Here is a 22,361-nt window from a genome sequence, read left to right as displayed (position 1 = left end):
TTATGAATATAATGTCAACCGGAGTTGAAGGCTTAATTGGACAGGTGGTTTTCCTCCCCAAATAATTCACTTACATTGTTCATCTGCAATCAGAACTTGGTATTTGCTTCGGTGAAAGCCTCAGTTCCTTTCCATAAGATTCTTCCCAGGCTTCTAATAGTCCCAAAAAACAAGAGTAAGTCATCTGAGACTGAGTAAGCCAAGGGTAAGCTCTTCTTTGTTATGACTCAACCTCAGAAATCACAAAGAATTGCTTCTGCCACCTTCTATTGATTAAAAGTGAACCATTAATTCAAATCCAGATTTTGAAGGAAGGAATTAGGCTCCAACTCAAGGGAAAAAGTTGAAGACACTTTATAACTACAACATGCACCTTTTCTTTTTGCATCCCAGTCTCAGTGATTTCCTTTCAGTTCCCAGAATTTGCTAATCTCCTATCTACCTTCAAGTTCCTTCACATGTGAATATGCCTGTCTAGAAGATTCTTCCCCTGACTTTCCTGAACACCTTTTTAAAGTGGCTTTCCCTGACCCATTAATCTTCATCATTACCCCTTGTATGTTTCATGAGGGAAGTACTAGCTGTGTCTGGGTTTTCCATTACATCCAAAATTCTTAACACAGTGTCTTATAGACAACAGGCACTCAAAAATAGTTACTGAATGAATGTATAAATAAATGAATAAAAGTATACACATATTCATCCACAAAATGTTTTCAAAGAGCTGCAAAACCATTCAGTTAAACCAATCAGAGGAAAATGTCTAAGATGATAAGGTGCTTAAGAAGTTTAATATGGAAAGTGACATTATAGCTATCTTTTAAATATTTAAAGGACTATCGTTGGGGAAAAGATTAAGTTTATGCTTTATAATTCATGGAGTTGAATTAGAATGAATGGATAAAAATCATGGGAAAACAGAGTTTAGTTGAATAAAAGAAAGACCTTCCTAATGATTAGAGTTATCTAGAAAAGTCAAACCAGACAACTTATAAGAGAAAACTTATCATTTGAAATGTTCGAACATGCTTTAAGACAACCTGTCTGCAATACTGAAGAAATTCAGATAATTGGAAACCAATTAAACTACATGACCCTAGGTTCCCATTTTACATTCTAAGATTATATAAGCTTAACAAAATGTAGATTTAGTATTTTTATGGGACTAAATATAGACCTTAAATGCCATAATAAATTACTTCTTTCTATACTATCATGCTTTTAGAAAACGTTTGTTCTTCTGATTATAAAAGTAGTGTATATGTTTTAAAATGTAAATGCTACATACTGATTTTAAATATTTTAAGTATATCTTGATATAATATAGGCACTGATCTTGGCACTAAAGAAAATTTAATTGAATGGTTCACTATAAAACATATTTGTTAATTTCTTTGGTTTCTGGAAATAATAAAGTATATAAGCTTTAGTTTCTACCTGTGCATTAAATTGGTCTTTTGAAATTGCATAAAGGAAAAATTATTCTTTAAACTGTAATATAAACGTCCTTCAATAGGTGAATAAACAAACTGTGGTATATCTATACTCTAGAATATTATATAAGAATAAAAAGAAATGTACCATCAAGTCACAAAAAGAAATGGAAGAAACTTATATGCATACTGCTAAGTAAAATATGCCAGTCTGGGAAGGCTATATACTGTACAATTCCAACTATGTAACCTTTTAGAAAACATAAAACTATGAAGACAGTAAAAGATTGGTGGTTTCCCAGTGTTCAGGGGAAAGGAAGGATGACTAAGAGGAGCACTGAGGATTTTTAAAGCAGTGAAATTATTCTGTACAATGCTGCATTGTTGGATACATGTCATTATCGTTTGTCCAAACCCATAATGTGTCAATGCCAAGAATGATAATAATAATGTATCAATACTGGATCATCAATTATAACAAATCTAGCATGGTAAAACAAAATGTTAATGATAAGACTAACTTATTACTCTTATCAGATGGTGTATGGGAACTCTTTGTACTGTCCATTCATTTTTTGTGTAAACCACACAAATTCCATATGCAATGTATGAAATAAGATTGTGATACTTATGTATAAATTGTATAAATTATTTAAAATAAATATTAAGTTGTTTAAATTGAAAAGAAAGAGGCAATAAGGAAATTCAAAAATAGGTTCCAAATTTGAAGGACTGTAGAATTTGTAGAAAAAAAAAAGTGGAGAAAATGACATAAGGCTAGAGAGGCAAATCAAATGAAAACTCCTTTTGAGTGTACTCCTGTACTAATAATAAGCACTATAATACTCACATAAGACAGCATGTTAGTCAGCTTTCTGTTGCTGTAGCAAAATTCCTGAGGTAATCAACTTAAAAAGAGTTATGGTCTATTCTAGCTCATACATTAGGGGGTTTTGATCCATGTTTAGTTGATACTGCTGCTTTTGGGCCTAAAGCAAGGCACATCGTGGTAAGAACTTCCCACCTCATGGTGGCAAGGAAGCAAAAAAGAGACAAAAGAGGCCCAGGTCCCAATATCTGATTCAAGAGCACATTCCCACATGATGAGATTTCCAGCGAGGAAATCCCGCCTCTCAAGGTTCTACCTCCTCCAGCTAGCACCACTGGCTAGGGACCAAGTCTTTAATACATGGGCTTTGGGGGGACTCTTACCCAAACCATAGCAGATAGTGAAGCTACTGGCCTGGACTTTGAGGCATTCAACAAATACATGAGGAAAACACTATGATAGGGTGAAGGCACTTCAAGATGTTTCCAGACATCAGTCCTGCTCTCAGGAAACTTGCTAAGTGGTATGTTTCATTACCCCCTTGCAACCATAAAACTGGGAATTACATGATTTTATAAAATAAATATGGGATCAAAAACTAGTCATGCCTCAGAAAGACTTGCTTGTGCAACTACTCGATATGTATACGCCAAGATGGTGCACTTTATATATATATATATTTTAGTTGTAGTTGGACACAATACCTTTATTTTATTTAGTTATTTCTGTGTAGTGCTAAGGATCGAACCCAGCGCCTTGCACGTGCTAGGCAAGTGCTCTACTGTTGATCCACAGCCCCAGGCCCAAGGTGGTGCTCTTAATGGTGAATACATTTTCCCCTGGGTCTGTTTTCTTTGGCACTGAAATAGTGCTATTTATATCTGAAGTGCTTCATACATTTTTATTTTTGTTCTCATTATCCACTGGTACATGAGAAATCCTTAATCATCTCCTTGGCCTACCAGCACGACCTGTTGTTGGCATGGCAATGTTCCTTTCATGGGGAACTGGATGACCAAGATGGAGCAGTTGTAGACATGCAACAGCGGTAAGGAGTGGCAAGGCCCTGTAAAGGGCACTTGTGTGCAAGAGAGTTTCTGGGGGTTGGAAATCATAAGGGAGTATCTGGTTCATATTTACAGTGCAGGGGCCCATCACATCTTAACAAAACCATCAATCTCATCCTTCAGCTCATGGAATAATGCATTTCATTTTGGAGTCAGGGGAATAATTTTTTCTTAATCTCAGGTTAGTCTAGTTCTATCCTTGAGATCCACATAAGTCTAATTCTTATTTAAATAATGGACATTTAATTATTTGAAGACAATAATTGCATACATTTTAGAAAATGATTCTTCATTAGGTTTCCAAATCCTAGAATAGCATAATTCTGTTCAGCATAAAAATTGTTTGGAAGCCTACATTTACATTTGTACAGTGGCTAAAAAGCACTTTTCATTTAAAATAATCAATTTCAAAGGAACATTTGATCAGGCTGAACATGCCATGATTACATGTATGATGACCAAATAGACCAAAAACTATACATAATATAAATACATGTGAATAAAATAAAAGGTAAGAATAACAGCTTTTAAGTAAAATATATACATACAGAGATAAACTAAAAATAAGCTGTACATTTTATACAGCCTGAGTCCATTTCAGCTGAATGTAGTTTTTTTCCCCCCAACTATAAAACCTAGAAAATCTCCGCAGATACAACATGAGCTGTAAAAGGTAGACACAACATACGCATTATGCTACCATTTTAAGGTTTGAAAAAGGAAAAATTGATATACGTGTATATTTCTTATGCTGAAAGAAGTAATATTGCTGAAAATATATTAAGCTTCCAGTGATACTGGTTGCCTTAGGAGGAGGAAACAAGGTGAATAAAGCCAGAAGTATGTAATCAACCTTTTTTAAAAAAAATATTTTTTAATTGTAGATGGACACAATACCTTTATTTTATTTATTTATTTTGTATGTGGTGATGAAGACCAAACCCAGTGCCTCACACATCAGATGAGTGTGCCACCACGGAGCCACAACCCCAGCCCTGTCATCAAACTTTTACCAGATGTGCTTTGCAACTTTTGTATTTTTAACTGTGTGAATACATTTTATAGTTATAAATAACATTAAAACATAAGGAGACAATAAATAAAAATATAAAAGTAATTAAAGAATTCTAAAAATGCCAGAAAACATGTCTAAAAATGCCAGAAAACATGTCTAAAGAATTTTTAGAATTCTTTAATTACTTTTATATTTTAAAAGTAATTAAGATTGCTAATTAAGATTGCTAATTAAGCACAAGGGAAAATGAGATAATCCAAGAGTTGGATTCAGTTCTCAAATTGCTGACTGTCTTCCAAGGTTCAGATCCAGACAAAGATTAATCTTTATATATGCAGACTCATGGAGAAAGCAGAATAATGGAGGAAGTTCAAATGTGGAAGTCACTTTTCTATATTAAATATTATTATCTTTAATTTTTCAAGCCTATACACATTTTATCCAGAATTAACTTATATATATGTAAGTTGTAGTTGGGGGTTTCAAAATAATCTTAAACTATGATATCATTGCTCATTTGAGCAATGCCATTAACTAAGATGTTCAATGTTATGCTGAGACTAATAATCAGAAATACTTTTTTAAAGGTATGGCAAGTTAACCTTCAGATTATAGAGTTTGCTTCATGAATAATTATTAAAAAAGTCATTTTATTCCATTGTTAAGGTTCAGAATATGACTAAATAACTACAAAATGATCCAGTAAGTCACAAACCAATGAAATAACATAGCCCAGGTGTCCATGAGAAGCCAATTATGACAAGAATTTGTTTTCTGGTAAAATCCAATGATACATTTAGAAATCAATCTCTCAACTAAATATATTACATGCCAATTATATCTAATACCTACTAAATATCAAGTTATAAGCAGAAACCATCAAGAGTTGTTAAAGATACTCTATTCCAGAGTCCTCACATATAAATCATTTAGCATATAGGCAGTGCATGCCCCTATATGGCAAATACTACATTAGACAGTATGTTACTCAGCTTTCCATCACTCATGACAAATTACCTGAGAAATTACCTCTTATAATTACCTCCTTATAGTTAACTTATAAGAAGGAAATGTTTATTTGGCTCACGTTTTCATAGGTTTCAGTCCATGGACACTGGGCTCTGATGCTTTGGGCCTGTGGGAAGGCAGCACATTGGGGCAGGAGCATATGCTGGACTAGAATGCCCACCTCAGGATGGCCAGGAAGCAAATAGAGAGAGGAAGACCTGCATCCTAATATTCCCTTCAAGGGCATATCCCCAGGGACCTAATTCCTGGCAAGTAGGCCCCACCTCTTAAAGGTTTCACCACCTCCATCGCACCACAGGCTGGGGACCAAACCTTTAACACATGGGTCTCTGAGAAATTGTTATGATCTGAACCATAACAGACCATGAGGAAAAACAAAACATGGTTGCTGCCTAGGAGCTCTTAGCCTCCTGAAGAAGATAGAACTACATACACACTGCAAAATGCCATGATTGCTGCTAGAAAAGGAGAAATAAAAAAACAAAAAGAACCTGGACATAAGAATCATTGTGATCCTAGGGAGGGAAAAGTTAATCTACTTGGCAAAGAGGGAAATAAGGAGGATAATCTTTAGAGAATGCCAACTTTTCAGCTAATAGTTTGGAAGTGTAAGACTTTTCATTTGAATTCAAATCTCTTGATTTCAATGTAGTATTCATTTTGTTATACTGTTCCATAATAACTTAATCAAAGATCATTTGTACTATAACTAAACTACACATGCTCGTGAGATTTAGTAGTATATTTAAGGAGCATCTAACAATTACCTACTCTGCAGAATAAAGAAAGAACTGTTAACCTCTAACATTGTACCCAAAGCACTTAACACTTCTACACATGCATAGCATGATATACATACGTGTGTATATATTTACACATAGTTTCACACAAAGTTATTAGATAACTGTATCTAGTAAAAAGTATTATTTTAAAAACAAAAGTCCAATTCAGCTTATTTACAAACACTGATGCCAAAAGTTTATTAACCAAGCAATTAGACTGTGCTGCTGTAAAACTATTATCCCTGAATGATATAGAATGAAACCTAGGATAAATCTTGTCATTATAGTTGTCTTTCTCATTTAAAAAATGCATTTCATATCATGTACAACCACAAAAATGGGAATTTATACTCCATATATATATGACATATCAGAATACATTCTACTGTCATGTTTAACTAAAAAGAACAAATTTTAAAAATAAAAGAATATGTTTCAGAGCACTTACCTTGATTAATGCAGGTGATTTTATACAAGACCAGGTTGGCTACTTAGGCTGTCAAAATATACTATCTTCCTCAAATGTACACAAAGCAATTAAAACCTCTGATGCTATTTGATAGGTAAGAAGTACAAGAGCACACCAAATGTTTGGTACTGTATAAATAACTCCTACTCTTTCAGATAACTGAACATACTGTGGCAGTCCACTGGCTCTGAAGAAAGAAAAACACTGTACTCATGTCTCAGAGCCAATGGCAATAATGCAAGATAATGTTCAGTGGATAGTGACCTCTAAACACTATCTTCTACATCATGAAATGCAAAAGTGAAATTAACCAAAATGCTACTACTTTTCTCCAAGCCATGCTGGTCCCGAGAGCTTTCTTTTATGGATGATGAATCCAATAGACTGTTAGTGCAAGAAGACACCTGAAGTAATATTTCCCTTTCTGTATTAGCCCTGTCACAGATTCTAAATGCCTAATGTGTGAAAGCTAGTCATTTTATTTCTAAGAGAAAAAAAGTTTTACATTATTGCTAAATCACATCAAAATAACTATACACTATAAATAGTAAAACAAAATGTGAGTGTGTTGTGTGTGTGCACACACACACAACATACACAAGCTTATTTTGTGAAAGACCATCAGACTAAAGGTAGCTGAACCAGGGTTACATAATACTTACTTATGATTAAAACCAATTTAAAGAACTTCAGAGGTGGAGAAGAGATCTGTTAAGGGTTATTGGAAAAGAGACTTAAGCTATTTGCTTAAAATTCTGTCATGTTAGCAATTTATGGGCCTGATTATGTCTTCAAAATGAGCCATCACCCAGTAACAACTCCAGTAGAAAGACACTAAATTTTTATGATATGGGATAATCAGTTTGGCAACCAGACATATAATATTGACATGATTCAAAGAAGAAACAATTCACAGTAAACCACTAAGCCCATTTTTTTTGTAAAAAAAAATAAAAAGACAAAATTTTGGTTTTATTAATAATTTCAAAAAGCTGAGAAAACTTTATCACATTTAACTTCATTCTTGCAATTTTTTTCTTCCATTCTATAAGAATAAAAAGGATGTGCATAAATATTTTAGGCAGGTATGTATGTAGAAATGCATTGTAAGACTTTTAATAAAATAAAGGAAACTAGGGTACTCAATCATTAGGAACACAAATTACTCATATGAAAATGTGAGCTAATATTTTTATAGTTAAAATTTATCATTGTAGTTTTGCATTGCTTTTCAGGCTTTGCTTATAATATTTCAGTTTGACTTTAGCTTTTAAGAAGTAGTTATTTCCCTAAGCCTTAAATCCATATATCTGAAAAGATTAAAGGAAACAGTCACACTATATACCTCTTCAGAATTTATTTAATTGTATTTATTCGATCGTAGAAATATTTCCTCTAGGGTATAGACACAATAGAAATAGGATCCCTATCTTACTATCACAAATCAGTCCAATATTAGTTAAAAACAAAAAATAGAACAAAGTTTTTTCTTTCTTCATTGTTTCTTTTTCTTTGAAATGCAAAAACATAATGCATTCTGAAAGTTGTTTGATGTTAACTATACACATAATGTGTAGTAAATTTTATATATGTGTGTATTTATCTATATCTTATATTTTGTATGTCTAATGAATCTATATATTATGCCATTAACCTTTTTATTGGTACAGGGTTTAAACAATGAGGCACTTACCCACTGAACCACATCCCCAGCTCTTCATATTTATTTAGAGACAGGGCCTCACTAAGTTGCTGAGGCCGGCTTTGAGCTTGTGATTCTCCTACCTCAGCCTCCCAACTTTAATTTCTTTGCAGAGCTTCAGAATGTATTCCACACATTGATTTGAGATTTTTTACATACTTTCTAGTGTTAAATATAGAAAAATTACCTTTAACTATAATTATAATTAAACAAAAATTAGTATGACTTCCACAGACTAAAATTATAAAAAAACTTTCATTTTGTTAATTACACAAGTCAGTTTAAAAAGATCTAAAATTGCAAACCATAATACATTTTATAGCCAAATGAAAGCTTTGATACTAACTGTAAATATTAATTCAAATATGTAAATGAATTGAAATTTGTCATTTCCATAAAAGTATCTTGGGTAAAATTTGTTGACGGACACTTTTAATACTTCTCCTCTTGAAATAAGTCCAAGAATGATTTGTTGAACTCTGGGTTTGGTAAGATGAAACTGTTTTTATTTCAAAGATGCAGAATGGCCATTTAATCTCTGCTGCAGTAGTCTCTGAATTTACCAACATGAAGCCACTAGAAGTGTACAATTATTGTCCTGGCTGAGTTACTATATTAAAGATCAAAAGTCTTTCCTACTGCTGAAAGATCATTTCTATTAATTCATTTGAAAATATTTTTAAAATCACTTTTAGGAATGTAAATTTTATTTTACAAAAAATATATGTCCTTTCATTTGGTAAACAGTCAAAATTTGTGTTTGGGAAATATATGATCAAAAACAACTCTCTACAGGAACAATTTTCATCATTCATGTGTCCAAAGATGTGGAATACAATCTCCAGGACGGTGCATCTTTATAAAATACTGAAAGAAACATCTATCATCCAGCAATTAAAAATCCACTGAAAATAGCTTTCAGTGGGAAGGCAAACTAAAGACCTCACAACATATGCAAAAGTTAACTAAAAATGGATCATAGACCTAGATGTTGAACCTAAAATTAGAAAATTTCTAAAGGAAAATGAAAAAAAAAATCATTGTGACACAGAATTAAGCAAAGTTAGGTATGACACAAAATGAATTTGTTTATTAATTTTATAAATTTATTAATTTATAATTAAGACACACCAAAATTAAGAACTTCTCTACAAAATACTATAAGAATGATAAAATGAGTTTAATCATGAAAGAAAACATTTGCAAGATGCATTTCTGATAAAAAGACTGGCATCTAGAATATATAATTTCAGTATTATCTTTACTCTCAAAATATAAGAAAACAAAAAATTTCTCTCTCCATGTGAAGTGATGGAGATGCTCATTTGCTTGACTGTAGTAATCATTTCAACTATGTATATGCATACTCCATGTATGTTTTACACCTTAAACACAGACAATAAAAAAGAAAAAATAGAAAATATTTGAAATTAAGAAAAAAAATGTAAAGAAAACAAAAAATCCAATTAGAAAAATTGTCAAAACAAATATGTCATGATAGAAAATCACATGTCATAAAGCAGGTGAAAGATACTCATTAAATTAATAAGCACAAGAAAGAAATGATTAATATGATTAATCATTACAGGATTACAAAATGAAACCCTAGTGGGATTCTATTACTATTAAAATGGCTAAAATAACAATGAATGACCATTACTGTCTTCTTAGCAAGGATGTACTTTGGGGAGCAAGTAGAATTCTCATCCACTGCTGGTGGAAAAAATACAATGCTGCTGTGCAATAATACAACTACTTTGCAAAATATTTCAGCCTTATCTTTAAAAAGTAAAATGTATGATGAAATCATTCCACTTCCAGGTATTTACCCAAGAGAAAAAGAACTCAGGTCCTCCCAAAGATGTATGCATGAATGCTCAATAGTGGCTTAGGGCAAAACAGCTAAAACCTTGAAACAACCCAAATGTACATTAGCAAGTGGAATGGATAAACAAAGTGTGTAACAAATGCAAAGGAATATTATTCAACAATAAAAATGAATTCATTTTGATAAACACAACAACATGGATGACTTTCAAAATAATCTGAATAAAAAAATGTTACATGGCAAAAGAATTTTCCTATCATTAAGGTTACTAATCAGTTGATAATGTGCTGCAGTCTGGCTAGGCACAAATCACAAGCCACTGAAGCAGGAACAAACTTTATTTTTGAACTCCACCAGCACACTCCACACACGCTCCCCGGGAACTCTCCCAACCACGCGGCTCCTCCAGGAACCACACACTGGAAATCCCTCCTCCGGCACTTCCCCAACCAATGCAAACTCTTCAGGAATCCCCGCAAGAGCTCAATCGGAACTCAACGGGAACTCCAGAACTCAAAAGTCATCATCTTAAAGGCTTGCTGGCGTCACCTCTCAACCACTACTTCTGGCAAAAATGCCATGTGTCATCCCGACTCGGCCGTGGCCCTCAACAATAATGAATGAATCAAAATTATCCTTATAGGTCTGAGTTAATCACATGACCCTTGATATGGGTCTGAAGGTCAGAGACAGAGCAAGTCAGGGCTCTGTCTTCTCCAGAAGCAGATGGCAGCCCACCAGCTGGCAGTCAGCAAGGAAACAGGGGCCTCAGTCCAATAAGTGCAAGGAATTTGATTCTGCTAACAACCTGCATGAAGTTGAAGATAAACACTGAGCTCTAGATAAAATGACAATCCTTGCCAAACCTTGATTTCAGCTTGGTGACACCCTCAGCAGAGAACCCATTCAGTGCATACCCAGGTTTCTGACCTCAAAATTAAAAGGTGTTCAACTGCTGGTTTTCAAGAATATGTTTAGTAGCAATAGAAAACTAATATACACGTCAAATCTGTGAGGAGGGAAGTATTATAGAAATGTCAATATTTACCAGGAAGTAATTTGCAGGATGGAGGAGAGTCAGGAGTAGCAGCTCTTTCTGGTCTCTCTTATGTTGTACTCCAGTGTCAGACAAGCCCACTCTGTGATCACCGTGGACCAGGACAAAAACACAAAACTATCCACTAATTGTGTCTGAATGCAGACACAAATAAAAACATTGTCTAAACCACAAAACTCTACTGTCCACAAACATCTCCCTGTCTGGGCTAATACATGTGACAGCTACTTATTGACTACTTGTAACTTCAACTTTCCTTTGTTCTTCTCTCCTTATAGGTCAAGAATTCTGAAGAGACCCAAATTTAGGATTATCTATATTCCTGACAAGACAATCCCAGAGTAAACCCCACTTCAAAACTTTCCTCCGAGTCACTAGACAAGAGACCTAATCCTGTCCTTCCTAATGCTCTTACCAACATGCATCACAATTCCCCCACAGGGCGCTTTCTCTCTCTCACTGCAATGAGTTAATTAAAGAGCATTCATTCCTCAAGCACAGGCAGTGTCCCCAGTTCTATTCCTCCCATGCTCCTGCTCCCTATTCCACTATGAATCAGCCTCCTTACATCAAAGAAAACATTAGGCATTTGGTTTTTTGGAATTGGCTAACTTCACTTTGCATTATCTTCTCTAACTCCATGCATTTACCTGCAAATGCCATGATTCTATTCTCTTTTATTGATGAGTAATATTCCATTGTGTATTTATACCACATTTTTTAATCCATTCATGACGAACTCTAGATAGGGCAGAGGGGTTGGAGGGGAAGGGAGGGGGCATGGAGTTATTAGTGATGGTGGAATGTGATGATCATCATTATCCAAAGTACATGTATGAAGACACGAATTGGTGTGAATATACTATGTATACAACCAGAGATGTGAAAAACTGTGCTCTATATGTGTAATAAGAAATGCAATGCATTCCACCATTATATATATATAAAAAAAATTAAAAACACTTCCTCAGGCTTTGCTTGCTGGCATGAGGAAGGCTGGAAGTGAACGTCTGGGGAAGTTAACAATAATAGGAAAAGCCCTTATCCCTGGAAAGAGAGTTAAAGGATAAATATCCAAGCTTCAAGGGAAGTAACTCATATTCTATACTTTCTCTCAGAGGTTCCAGCAGAATGGAGTCCCGGTTGCCCACAATGGCACCCTCCTCAACAGCACACCTTTTATTTAATTTCCTTCCTTTTACTGACTCACTTGCCTACCTCTTTACTAGTGTTTCCAGGATTCACTTCCCAAACAACCACCTTTCACAACAATAAGCTGCTGGGGAAATATAACCTAATACAGTGGTTGAGGTTGGTATCCAGATATCATCAGGCGGCAACTGTAAAGTTACTGCTGTAGGAAGAAAACTAGCTCCTCAAAGATGCCCACATTCTGAAATGCACTTGAAATATGAACTACACATTGAATTTCTAAGACTTTGTATAAAAATTAAGATATTAATAATTTTTATATTGATTACATGTTGAAATAATATTTCTCCTGTACTGGGTTCACAAAAATATACTATTAAAATTGTTTTGTTCTACCTTTTTAATACAGCTAACAGAATTTTTAAAATAGCCCATGTGACATGCATTATGTTTCTATTGGATAGTACTAAGAAATGAAGAGATCTTCATGTAAAGAAGAGAAACCCTCCATGGAAGGCAGCTCAAAAAACTCTCCTAAGAAGTTAATCAAATTACTTCTTAAAAAAAAATTGTCTCAAAAGGTAACACCCAAATCAGTTGATAAATGAGTAAAATATTCCTTTACCTCATTACACTTGCTACTGTTTTTTCTTTGTTCTAACATTCTTTTTTATTAATTTCTTTTATTTATATATGATAGGGGAATGCACTACATTTCATATTGCATACATACACATTTTCATATCTCTGGTTGTATACACAGTGTATTCACACCAATTTGTGTCCTCATACGTGTACTTTGCATAATGATGTCCATCACATTCCACCATCATTTCTAATCCCCTGCCCCCTCCCTTCCCCTCCCACCCCTCTGCCCTATCTAGAGTTCATCTATTCTTCCCATGCTCCCCCTCCCTACCCCACTATCAATCATCCTTTTTATATCAGAGAAAACATTTAGCATCTGTTTTTTGGGGATTGGCTAACTTCATTTAGCATTATCTTCTCTAACTCCATCCATTTACCTGCAAATACCATGATTTTATTCTCTTTTAGTGCTTAGTAATATTCCATTGTGTATATATGCCACATTTTTTTAATCCATTTACCTACTGAAGGGCATCTAGTTTGATTCCACAATTTAGCTATTGTGGATTATGCTGCTACAAATATTCATGTGGTTGTGTCCCTGTAGAATACTGTTTTTAAGTCCTTTGGGTATAGTTCGAGGAGAGGGATAGCTGGGTCAAATGGTGTTTCCATTCCCAATTTTCCAAGAAATCTCCATACTGCTTTCCATATTGGTTATCTCAATTTGCAGTCCCACCAGCAGAGTATGAGCATACCTTTTCCCCCGATATCCTCGCCAATGTTTATTGTTGTTTGTATTCATAATAGCTGCCATTCTGACTGGAGTGAGATGAAATCTCTTGATTTGCATTTCTCTAATTGCTAGTGATGATGAGCATTTTTTCATATATTTGTTGATTGATTTTATATCATCTTCTGAGAAGTGTCTGTTCAGGTCCTTGGCCCATTTGTTAATTGAGTTATTTATCTTTTTGGTGTTTAAACTTTTTGAGTTCTTTATATACCCTAGAGATTAGTGCTCTATCTAATGTGAGAGGGGTAAAAATTTGCTCCCAAGATGTAGGCTCTCTATTCACCTCACAGATTATTTCTTTTGATGAGAAGAAGCTTTTTAGTTTGAATACATCCCATTTATTGACTCTTGATTTTAATTCTTGTGCTATAGGAGTCTTATTAAGGAAGTCAGGGCCTAATCTGACATGATGGAGATTCACGCCTACTTTTTCTTCTAATAGGTACAGTGTCTCTGATTTAATTTCTAGGTCCTTGATCCACTTTGAGTTGAGTTTTGTGCATGGAGAGAGATAGGGATTAATTTCATTTTGTTTCATATGGATTTCCAGTTTTCCCAGCACCATTTGTTGAAGAAGTTATATTTTCTCCAATGTACTAGGCTATTTTATTTTATTTTTTGAGGCTATTGTAAATGGGGTAGTTTACCTTGTTTCCCTTCCTGAGGATTTGTCACTGATATACAGAAATGCATTTTGACTTATGGGTGTTGATTTTATATCCTGCTACGTTGCTGAATTCATTAACTAATGCTAGAATTTTCTGGTGGAACTTTTTTAGGTCTTCTAGGCATAGAGTCATATCATCAGCAAATAGTGCTAATTTGAGTTCTTCTTTTCCTATGTGAATCCCTTTAATTTCTTTAATCTAATTATTCTGAGGAGTGTAAAACTATGTTAAATAGAAGTTGTGAAAGAGGGCATCCCTGTCTTGTTCCAGTTTTTAGAGGGAATACCTTCAATTTTTCTCCATTTAAATGATATTAGCCTTAGCTTAGATAGTCTTTATGATGTTGAGATATATTCCTGTTATCCCTAATTTTTCTAGTTTTTTGAATATGAAGGGGTGCTGTGCTTTATCAGATGCTTTTTCTGTGTCTATTGAGATGATCATATGGTTCTTATCTTTAAGTCTATTGATGTGATGAATTACGTTTATTGATTTATGTTGAACAAACCTTGCATACCTGGGATGAATCCCACTTGATCATGGTGCATGATCTTTTTGATGTTTTTGTATTAAATTTGCCAGAATTTTATTGAGAATTTTTGCATCTATGTTCTTTAGAGATATTGGTCTAAAGTTTTCTTTCTTTGATGTGTCTTTGCCTGGTTTTGGAATCAAGGGGATACTGGCCTCATAGAATGAGTTTGGAAGTGCTGCCTTTTTCTATTTCTTGAAATAAATTGAAGAGTATTGGTATTAGTTTTTCTTTAAAGGTCCTGTAGAACTCAGCTATGATTCATCTGGTCCTGGTCTTTTCTTGGTTGGCAGACTTCTGATGGCATCTTGTATTTTGTTGCTTGAAATGAACCTGTTTAAATTGTGTATATTATCCTGATTCAATTTGGGCAAATCATATGACTCTAGAACTTGTTGATGCCTTTGATATTTTCTATTTTATTGGAGTACAAGTTTTCAAAACCAATTTCTAATTATCTTCTGTATTTCTGTAGTGACTATTGTGATATTTCCCCTTTCACCCATATGTTAGTAATTTGAGTTTTCTCTCTCCTTCTCTTCATTATCATGGCTAAGGGTTTGCCAATTTTATTTATTTTTTAAAAGAACCAACTTTTTGTTCTGTCAATTTTTCAGTTATTTTTTTCAATTTCATTGATTTCAACTCTAATTTTAATTATTTTCTTTCTTCTACTTTTTTTTTGGATAGATTTGTTCTTCTTTTTCTTTTGAGATGTAATGTTAAGTCATTTATTTGTTGACTTTTTCTTCTTTTAAGGAATGAACTCCATGCAATGAACTTTTCTCTTAGAACTGACTTCATAGTGTCCCAGAGATTCTGATAAGTTCTGTGTTCTCATTCACCTCTAAAAACTTTTTCATCTCCTCCTTTATGCCTTCTGTAGCCACTTTTTCATTCAGTAGCATATTATTTACTCTAGAGGTGTTGGAGTAGCTTTTATTTCTTATTTTATTATTCATTTCTAATTTCATTCCATTATGATCTGATATTTTTGCTAAGAATTGTTTTGTGGCATAATATATGGTCTAGTTTAGAGAAGGATCCATGTGCTGCTGAGAAGAGAGTATATTCACTCATTGAAGGATGAAATATTCTATATATGTCAGCTAAGTCTAAGTTATTGATTGTGTTATTAATTCTATGGTTTCTTTGTTCAGCTTTTGTTTGGAAGATCTATCCAGTGGCAAAAGAGGTGTGTTAAAGTCACACAAAATTATTGTGTTGTGGTCTATTTGACCCTTGAACTTGAGAAGAGTTTGTTTGATGAACGTAGATGCTTCATTATTTTGGGCATATATATTTATAATTGTTAAGTCTTGTTGGTGTATGTTTCCCTTGAGCAGTATGTAGTGTCCTTCTTTATTTTTTTGATTAACTTTAGCTTGAAGTCTACTGTATTTGATATAAAGATGGAACCCCCTGCTTGCTTTGGCAGTCCATGTGGGGGATATGATTTTTCCCAACCCTTCACCTTTAGTCTGTGGGTGTCTTTTCCTATGAGTCTCTTGGAAACAGCATATTGTTGGTTTTTTTTTTTTTAATCCAATCTCCTAGTCTATGTCTTTTGATTGATGAGTTTAGGCCATTATCATTCAGGGTTATTATTGAGACATGATTTGTATTCCCAGCCATTTTTGTTTATTTTTGGTATTTAACATGACTTGTTTTCTCAACTGATTAGATTTTCCTTCAGTGTAATACCTCCCTCTGCTGATTATCATCATTGTTTTTCATTTCCTCTTTGTGGAATATTTTGCTGAGGATGTGCAGGCTTTCTAGTTGTAAATTCTTTTAACTTGTGTTTATCATGGGAGGTTTTTATTTCATTATCAAATCTAAAGCTTAGTTTTGCTGGATATAAGATTCTTGGTTGGCATCTATTTTCTTTCAGAGCTTGGTATATGTTGTTCTGTGATCTCCTGGGTTTGAGGGTCTAGGTTGAAAAATCTGCTGAGATACCAATTGGTCTCCCCCTATATGTGATCTGATTCCTCTCTCTTACAGCTTTTAAGATTCTATTCTTATCTGCATGCTAGTCATTTTCATTATAATGTGTCTTGGTATAGAGCTATTGTAATTTTGTACATTTGGTGTCCTGTAAGCCTCTTGTATTTGGTTTTCCAATTCGTTCTTCATGCCTGGGAAATTTTCTGGTATTATCTCATTAAAGAGAATGTGCATTCCTTTGGTTTGAAACTCCATGCCTTCCTCTATGCTAATAACTCTTAGTTTTGGTCTTCGGATGCTGTTCCATAATTCTTGGATGTTCTGTTCATTGTTTCTACCTTCACTGTGTGATCAACTTTATTTTCCAGATTGTATACTTTGTCTTCATTATCTTAAGTTATTTCTTCCAAGTGATCTAGTCTGTTGGTTATGCTTTCTATTGAGTTTTTTATTTGGTTTATTGTATCCTTCATTTCAAGGATTTCTGACTGGTTTTTTTTTTTCCAGTCTCTATTATCTCTTTCTTAAAGTAATATCTTGCTACCTTTATTTGCTCTCTTATCTCTCTATTGGAGTGATCAATTTCTGCCTATTATTTGCTCATTTAGGTCATTCTTTAATTCACAAATCATTTTAATTATGAACCTTTTGAACTCCTCCTCTGACATTTCATCAACTTCGCTGTCCATGGGTTCTGTTATTGTAGTAACCTGGTTTGTTTGGAGCACTTTCCCCCAACACATGTTGTCTATGTGTCCTCCTTTCTTGCAGTGTGTATCTGAGGTGTTACAGTTTCTACCCTATATTCTTGTAGCACCCATGTAGAATGTCTGTAACTCACCCTGATGTTGGGCTTCCAGACCCTGCTGGTGTCCATCAATGTATACTACTTCAACTAAAGGTGGTGGCGGCAATAGCCAAGGTAACTCGAGATAATACTGGAGGTGCCCACGATGGATGCAATGTCTTACACAGATGGGACTGAATGCGTGGACCTTATACTCTCTTTGGAATGCCTGCTCTGAGATGCAGCTGCTTCTAGGCCCTGTCATCAAAAAGGTAGGGGCTACAGTGTGGGGAAGGCTATGGTTATGACTACAGTGTCCCAAGATGGAAGTGGGTTAGTATTGGGCTCCCAGGTGTTGGGGGGTGGGACGAACTCAGACCTACCCTGGACCTGGGTCCCGCCCACGTTGGTGAGGACAGATCTGGTCCTGGCCTGACCTCCCACAGTAGTCTGTTGGTAGGAAGGGACAGTCCTGTGCAAGAGGCTGGGCTCCGGCAGGTGTCTGCTGGTGGTGGGGTGGATCAGAACCTACTCTGAGACTGGGTCCCGCACAGGCTGGTGTGGGTGGATCTCACACATGCTACTTCCTTATGTAAAATTTTGTACCACACAAATTATCAATGCTGAGAAAGGAGGCCAGCTGGGGCTTTGTTCCAGTGGCCCAGGAACAAAGTATCCTAGTTTGTTTGGGGCACTTTTCCCCTTGGGAGAAGTCGAAAAAAAAAAAATTGTAGCCCTGGAAGTTAACTATCCTACATGGAACTTGAACCTATATTGTGGCCTCCTCAGCATAGCCAGTAGCACTGATAGCAGCCTTTAGTTAATTCCCTTATCACTAACATTAACCACATTGTAGTAACTTGCATAATTATCTCCACCACACAACTATGAGGTTTGTGAGGGCACAGATCTATCTCTGTCTGCTTCATCTATACACAGGAGAATGAAAAAAAAAAAACAAGCCAAATTAAGGTGGCTTTGACATCAGACTGGTTCATAGCAAATGACTGCCTCAAACATTCTGGAAAGTGTAAATACTTCCCAACATCCTCGCCGGGGGAGATACAGGGTAGGAGCAGTTGTCCATAGACATCCATCTCACCAAAAGATCAATGCCTGAAGGCATTAATTCCCCTAAACCTTCTAAAGGGCAGGTTGTGTGTGTATGTGTGCATTGGGAAGTAGGGCCAATGAGACCCTTTAGGCCTCTGTAGAATCAGAAAAACAGAAAGCAAAAAAAAAAAAAAAAATCAGAATGCAGACTTCAGGAGAGACACTGTAAGCAAGAAGTGTACAAATGATATTTGAAAGGATACAACCTCCGCAGAGGAGTTAAGACACAAGATTGGTAGGATCAGCTAGAGATCCTGCTGCCACCATTAATCCTGAAGCCATAGCTGATAGTCTGTTTTGATGGTTCCTACTTCCTGGTAGAATTATTCCATGGAGACCAGAACCTCTAACCTAGTAGAGAAATGGGAAGCACAAATTCTGCCTTTGAGTTACTGGGAAGCATTGTGAGAAAGGCCAATATTATTTCTACTTCTTGGTTTCCAGGCTTGTGTATTCCAACTATGGGGGACGAGGGATAAGACCATATCTATCAGGAGTTGGTTATATGAATATAAGTATATTGGAAAATGGTACCACAACCTTTTTAGGGTATTTGATCTAAGCAAGAAGTCTTGCTGATGTTCACTAGACCATGTCAATGTTCCATTAGGCATCTACCTATAGATGGCCCAATGCGCCCAGTGTTCCAACTGCCTTACCATCAGTGCCTTCTTTAGTCAGTGGCAATAGGTCAGAAAATTACATGTGCATGAGAAAATAGTGCTGACAAAGGCACTGTAATCAAGGAAAACTCTTTTCACAAGAGATGTCAACTCCATAACAATATACTACTTTTCCGCTTTCAATCCTGATGAAATTGTGGCCCCTGACCCAAACAACAATCTCCACAATAAACTCTAGTATTGCCTTTCTTCTTTGTCTCCCTCTCCTTTTTATCTACCATTTTATCTGAGATGATTTTCCAAACACCATCTGCACACAGGTTCTTGCTTCAAATTCTTGTTGGATGAAAAATAAAATAAGGGATATTATAGATTCTCTCAAAATTAGATGCCCCCAAATTTGGCGACTGATTCATTGCAGGTTTTATCTCCCACTCTGTCACACATGTATCTTCCTATGGTGTAGTACTTACCTCTTGTTCTCTAGATCCAACATATATGTCAAGATCATAGAGGACAAATAAAGTAATCTGCAACATTTCATGACAATCAAGGTTCTTGCGAAACTAAATCATAATAGAGAATAGGAGTTATCCCAACCCTAGAAAAAGCCAGTGAATGAGTATTGCTGCTATTTTATAAAGAAGCCAACAGTTGTTGCTATGATTTACTGACAAGAACATTATCCAGATCAATAATCATATAACAGAGACCTTGCTTTTATTCTAGTAAAAATCCCACAGCTTGCACAGTACCTGCCACTAGGCTGTCATGTGGCTAAGTTACAATAGTCCAGATTGGGCGATGTATTGGGGAACCCCTACTTAAGATACCTGTGGTGGCATTCAGGGTTCTTCCTTCAAAGGATCTGTTTCACCCTCAATTGATGAACCTGGGTGTAAGACTATTTTTACTGAAGCAGCTGATGTTAGCCTTTTGCTCACCAGTTCTGTTTGTTTCCTGATTAGGCAAGGTAAGTGACATGCTTAGGCTATCCATCTGTTTCCCCTTTAAGTAACCTGGTTGCCACTCTGCCTTTGCTGCTTTCCATAGTAATTATATCCTCTTGCTTCTGTTGGCTAAAATCTTCTACTGGGTTCCTGCCATTCTGTAATCCTATCACCCTTAATGCCCCTACTAAAATTAAGTAGCCCACAGAAGCATTTCCTTATGTTTCATCTTCATCCTCAATCCACCACAGGTAACAGTCTTAGTAACTGTGATGTCACAGCACACCAGGGGCTATCACCACCTTATTTGCCACCAACAGAGTTCAAATAACCTAGTTCCAGAGTTCTGAGGGTCTGTATTATCAGTACCATCTTACATAAACTTTTTAGCTAGGTATTCCCCAGAAGCATAACCTAAGAAAACCTACTTGAATGAAAACAGGTTATTTTGCAGATAATCCTAGTAAGAAACAATGAAAGAATAGGGAGAAGGGTACAGACTGTGATAAAAGACTGTGTTCTTGAAGTTGCTGTTATGGGCAACCAGAACTTAGTTTCATTACAACTACCTGAGATAGTCACAGAATAGCCTACCAAATTGTTTTGCTGAAGGATATAAAAAATTACCCCAGATGAGTTAAGTAACCAACACTTCAAAGCTGTGCATAGCACACACTGAGAGAGCTACTGATGGTATCCTCAAAGTCAGAAGAACCTTGGGACAGAAAACATTGGTCTGGTAAACTTGAGAGAAATTACTGGGAGAAATGCATGGAAGCTAGCAGCATGCTGTTTCCCCCCAACCCAACCAAGGCAGAAATCAGAGGTGATAGTGAAAATATGTGAATTGGGGCACTAAAGGAAGAAAAGGAGGAAACAAGCCCTGAGGTTGTACCTGAGAGGGCCATGTTCCGTGCAGAAGGAACAGTAGATAACAAAGCACTGATGCTTGGTGTGCTTGGAGAGGGTTAGATGGGCTCTTGGAGAGGGTTAGATGGATGAGTAGCTTGGACATGACCCACCAAAAACAAGTGATAAGCCAAGGTAAGGGGCTGTGAACTTGGAGTAAAATTGTTAGTCATCAAAGGGTTCCGAGTAGAGGAGTAGCATATCCTATATCAGATTCTAAAAAGATCACTCCAGCTGTTGAGTGGAACTAAGCTGTAAAGAAATAAAGGGGACACAGAAGACTCTTGTTTGATGGCTACTGTGATGTTATCTCTTATACTGTAAGTTTTATAGAACCATTTACGTTCTCACATGTATCCCATAACTCCTTTGGGGCAGAGAGCTCATAGTTACAATTTACGGATTATGTATATAACCTAGATGTATGCCCATTGAGAAATAATTATTGTACAAGTAGCTGACAGTAATATTAAATCTACATTATTTAATTACAGTATATCACTGAAAGTCTTTGTCTTTTACAGTCTCTTTAGAAAATGTAAAGTTTTCTAGAGTATTTGTTTCAACATTTGTAAAATGCTGATAACTCTGGCCTACTAAGATTAGTAAGTACTAACCTGAAAATGCCTAATCAGACCTTTTCTTTCTCACCATAGCTGAGAGTAACAATTATCTGCCTTGTTGTAATACGATCCCTCGCTTTCAACACAAAACATAAACTCTGCAGTTACTGCAAACTTCCTGAAAAATTTTAAAAGTTTACACAACTGATTGCATTCTGACATTTATATTAATCCAATCCATCCCTTTCTTGGCACCTGATGCAAGGTCTCAAACAGGGACCCTCTTCCTTAGGGTCATTGTTTTTTCTTTTTACATCACTGTTAATATAAAAACTACTCATCATCAATCCCATCTTTTTACTTCAGTGCACCTCGGGGAGTACAGACATGGCCTTAAGTTTCCAGGGTTAAGAAGCAATCAAAACAGTGGCGAGTTTGACAGGTCCCAGGAAACTCAGGGGCTGCAGCTACAAGCTGAATCACAAGATCAGAAACCAAGTTTCCTTCCACCCACCCCAT

General features: G+C 35.6%; 1 long non-coding RNA gene across 1 annotated transcript in view; it reads right to left on the bottom strand.

Annotated features, from left to right (window-relative positions):
• Positions 1-22,361, bottom strand: part of LOC125615570 — a 178,654-nt gene that overhangs the window by 123,460 nt on the left and 32,833 nt on the right. The gene's annotated exons all lie outside the window — the stretch shown is intronic.

Source organism: Marmota marmota, unplaced genomic scaffold (genome assembly GCF_001458135.2).
Source record: "Marmota marmota marmota unplaced genomic scaffold, marMar, whole genome shotgun sequence".
Classification (NCBI taxonomy): Eukaryota; Metazoa; Chordata; class Mammalia; order Rodentia; family Sciuridae; genus Marmota; species Marmota marmota.
Note: the sequence above shows the minus strand (reverse complement) of the source record. Positions and strands in the feature narration are given on the sequence as shown.